At 32.9% G+C, this 4,817-nt stretch overlaps 1 long non-coding RNA gene across 1 annotated transcript; it reads left to right on the top strand.

Annotated features, from left to right (window-relative positions):
- Nucleotides 1-2,561: 2,561 nt before the first annotated feature.
- On the top strand, nt 2,562-4,817 carry LOC140837797 (uncharacterized). The gene is made up of 2 exons (XR_012119461.1): nt 2,562-2,715; nt 4,468-4,817. It is a non-coding gene; the product is annotated as an uncharacterized lncRNA (long non-coding RNA).

The raw sequence follows: 4,817 nt of genomic DNA, 5'->3' as shown, positions 1-4,817 counted from the left end.
AAAATATACGACTCATTTTAAATTTAATTAAAAAAAAGAGATTTTGACTTTTTTAAATCGAAAAAATGGAGTTGACTGTTAATTAGGTGAGTTCATTTATTAGATCATTAGTTAGTTAGTTAGATTTTATTTTTTTAAATATTTTTTTAATTGATATATCCCTCCTCGATTTGATTTTTCATTTATTCCCGTTATTTTTGTGCTCTTCACGACAAAATAATCAAAAATCATTTGAAAATTTGAAGATTTGTAGATAAGTAAGTACATACTCGAATGCTATGTAATGCTAGATTTGTTTCAGTTTAGTTCTGATTGTTTTTTTTTTAGAATTTTTGTAAGTGAAGTTAGTGTGAGTATTTACAGTCGAAGAACATGTTTATTGTGTGGGTCGAGAAGGTGGATGAAGCGTGATTCGAGTATGATCGTATGTGCTAGGTCTGGATAGTGGAGTGTAAGTAGAACGTGATAGTTCTGGCTATTGTCTCGAGTGGGTCGAGGTGCAGCTGTGGCCAAGGTGTGCATGTGCACACCTCGACCCACAGCATGCACACCAACCTGTGAGTCGAGGTGTGCATGTGCACACCTCGACCCACAGTGGGTCGAGGTGCACACATGAACCTCGACCCACATAATACGTCTATATAATAGCATATTTATAATATAACATATTTTTTTAAATTCATACTATTGTCTATAATATAATAATCTTATCTATATTTTGTAGATTATGCCACATGTGATCAAGAGAAGACGTGGAAGGAAAAAAAAAACATATTTCCATTTGTAGAAGATAAGATTGAATGATATGTAATTTGTTTGAATTTAAAGACAATCGATTTGATTTTATTAATATGTAATGTGTTTGTGGTGAATTTTTTATTTTGGTGTGGGTCGAGTGGGCAAGATTGTAATGTGTGTAGTATATTTTTAAATTTGGGTCGCGTGGGTGGTAAATTGTTTCAATTTTAGGACGAGTGGGTCGAGTGATAATGGTAGAGGTTTGTTTTAGGGTTTTGTTTAGGGTTTAGGGTTTGGGTCGAGATGGGTAGAGTGGGTAGGAAATTTTTGATATTTTTGAGTTTTGATCATTTTATAATATATAATTCACTTTATATATGATTCGAATGTAAATATATATGAAAAATTTATATTTGTAACCATTAGTTATATGTTATAATTTAAGTATGTTAGTTAAAAAATTCATAACAAGTAGAAGAATGTATCTCTTATTCTAACAATGTGGGTTGAATTTATACTTGACTAAAAATCTTAACAAATTTTATAATTCCACTAAAATTCATAACAAATTTTATAATAATAAAATTAAAAAAATTCATAACAAATTTCATTACATATTCACTTTAATGAATGTATATCGAAGCATATGAAATTAATGTTTATTGTATATAAACATTAATAAATTTTATAATTGTACTAAAAGTCTTAACAAATTTTATAATAATAGAACTAAAAAAAATTCAAAACAAATTTCATTATTAATTTTATAATAATATGCTTCTCGACCCATCTATTACAATATATTAAAATCTATATAGATTTTACAATATATTAAAATATATATAGCTAGCTTTATGGGTCGAGAAGCCAAAATTATGCATCTCGACTCACGTGACCCACCAAAATTGGGTCGCGTGGGTCGAGTATAATCTCGACCCAATTTTGTGACGAGTCATAACTCTCGACTCTGTTTTGATTGGAATTGTTATAATCCTTAGCATATACAATTAAATTATCAAATTGAGTGTACTGCACCAAATATTCTATCTCTTTCTCATTTAAAAATGATACAATCTTCTTACAGATTTCAACGTATCTTGATCTTAAAGTTAACTTGCATTCAAAAAATTGATTCCTTCCAATTTTAGCGGGAAAGTAAACCTGTAAAAAAAAAAAAAATTTTATTAGTTGTATAAATTTAAAACAAAACAAAGGTTATTAATTGTAAAAATTTAAAATTAATGGGTCGTGAAGGGGTCGTGAAATCTTCACATCACAACCCCGGGTGGGTCGTGAAGTCATGACCCTGGGTCTTGGGTCGTGAAGCACTTGTGTTGCTTGGGTCGTGAAGCACAAGTCTTCAGGACCCATGGGTCGTGAAGCCGTGGGTCGTGAAAGCCGTGCTTCACGACCCAGGCTGAAGCTCTTCACCCTGGATTGTGAACACTGACGAGACCCAATAAATTTCATATCTCAAAATAATTTTTTATCAATACGTGATTTTCCTGTTGGATTTGTTGTATATGAATAACTTGTAGGCTCATGGTTAATTGTTAGTCAAAAAATGAGAGGATGGAAGGTTGAGAATAAAAAGATTTTTTTATGAAAATAAAGAATGAAATGAGATCTAGGCTTGAGTCGAGAAAAATGAAAAAATTGAGTGGAGTAAATTTTTTTATGTAATCAAATTATAAATTTTATTATATATAAAATTTAAAATATACAAATGAAAAAATTAGTTTTTAAACAAATTTTAGACAAAAGATAAAGAAATAAATTACATTCATTTCCTTTCTTAATAAACTCTTTGGTGACTACCGTTTTCCTCATTTCCCCAGTCCACGTATATGGCCAACCGGTGTAGATGTACTCCTTCCAAATCTAGGGTTTCGTCGGTTTGAGTTAAAACCACCTGAATCAGAATATTGAGAGATTGCGAATCGAGCTTCTGAAAGTTTTGTCCATATGAGGGCTAAGGTAAGCTCATCCATGGTTCGCCGGAACGGCCGTTATGCGGCCGGAACGGGCGGAACGGAACGGGAACAGTGGCCACCGTTCCAAAGTTCCAGGCCAAATCGTTTATTGTTTTGTAGCGGCGTTCTGCGACGTTTTATCGGCCGCATAACGGGAGAACGGAACTGGAACGGTGGCGCGGAACGGGTTGGTGTGGGAACAATGTGGATTTATCAATTTCCCTACATTAGGATTGGAAGCTTGGAAAGAAACGTGTGTACTCTACTTTTATCCTTTGAAAGTTTAAGAAAATTTTCCAGCACAACTGATTTGAGATGTTGAACTCTGCAGATTTTACTTTGATTTCAGCATGATTTACGTAGGAGCAGGAATGATTTGTTCCCACACAATAAATTTGTCCTTGCTATTCGGAGCTGTTCTTTATTGGGGAGTCATGTGGCCGTTGATCAGTGAAAAGAAGGAAGATTGGTTCCCTCGAAATCTCAAGGAAAGCAGTATGAAGAGTCTCAATAGTTACAAAGTAAAGCACTCATTTGATTTATCAGGTTTCACTCACTTCTGATTAAAATTTAAATAATTGTGTCATGTTCATCTGCAGGTTTTCATATCTATCTCCCTTATTCTTGGGGATGGTCTTTACAATTTTATCAAGACATTGTTTGTTACAACTAAGAGCATTTACACTACATTTAATGTGGATCATCTTAAATCAGATGAATCAAAACTTTTACTCACAACCCTTTCTTTTTCCCCACCGCATAACGGGAGAACGGAACCGGTATGTTATAATTTTTAGTGTGTATTTCTTATTGTGTTATTATTGTAAAATAGTTTTGTATTGATATATTAATTTGTAATAACTTCATATATTTTATTTTTAGTATGATGTAATTTATATTTACATTTTTTTATCAATTTTTTGAATTTATTAATTTTTTTATACAACCGTTCCGCAACATAACATTGGAACTGGAACGGTAGTTGTCGTTCCAAGCACCGCAACCGTTCCGACGAACCATGAGCTCATCCTCTTTGTTTGGCTATGATTCGTGGTCAATTAGCGTAGTTTCCTTCAAGTAAATCCTTTATTTTGTTTTTCTAGTTAATGCTTCTTCTTTTCTTGTTTCGTTTATTTTTATCAATCTGTCACACCGATTGTTTACTTTGACGCATACTGGATGAGTATGTATGTGAATTTTTTATTGCAATTTTTTTTATATAAAAAAATTATGTCTTGGTTTTTGGTGTTTGGTTATGCTCTGTCCTGCATATAATGGTTATAGCTTTTTAAGCAATATTCATGATGTTCGATTTGAATAATGATTATGGAAGGGTTCATTCTTCTTGGAACTTGATATAAAAAAAAAAAAGGAAGAGCTTGTGAATTACTGATTTCTTTGTGTCACTGGACAAAATGAAATACGCTGTACAACAGTTTATATGATCCCTAATCCCTTTAAAATTATTGTTAGTTTTTATTGGTTGTGGATTGTGGGATTTGTTGCGTACTAGTGGGAATTAGGACTTGGGAGCTCTGTTTGTGATGGCATATTTAATTTTTTGATCGAATTTAAATTTTGAGTCTGTTGTTTACTTTTTTGCTTGAATATTAACTTTGTCGAGATAATGAAGAAGGTTGTTCAATAAAGCATAAAACGTGGAAAAGCTTGTTTGGATTTTGTTAAATTTGTGTATCCCTTTTATTTTTGAATTTGAAGTTCAATTTAAATATTTAATGTTTCTAACTTTCTATAGTGGAAGAAGAAGCGGATGAGGAGGTTGAAGAGGAAGCGCAGAAAGATGAGACAGAGATCCAAGTAGAGGATAAACGTGGGATTGGAGGTGCACCTTTTGGAATAAGCAAGCTCATTTTTCATCTGCTGCCTGGCAACTATGATGCTTTGGAGGAAGTTTTGTGGAAGGAGTTTCCTGCTACTTATTTCTTCCTATTCACGGATCAGATGTCTGTAGTTTTTGACATTTTTCGGGAAAATTTCAAGTTTTAAGTGTTCAAGTTTTGTGGATTTTGAACTCTGTTTCGACGAGTTAGCTCGTTGGAAGTGTTTTATCAATGGTCAACGCAGGTTGCAGAGGATTATGTTTAA

Source organism: Primulina eburnea, chromosome 8, assembly GCF_022965805.1.
Source record: "Primulina eburnea isolate SZY01 chromosome 8, ASM2296580v1, whole genome shotgun sequence".
NCBI classification, from domain to species: Eukaryota; Viridiplantae; Streptophyta; class Magnoliopsida; order Lamiales; family Gesneriaceae; genus Primulina; species Primulina eburnea.
This window is presented reverse-complemented; position numbering and strand designations above follow the sequence as displayed.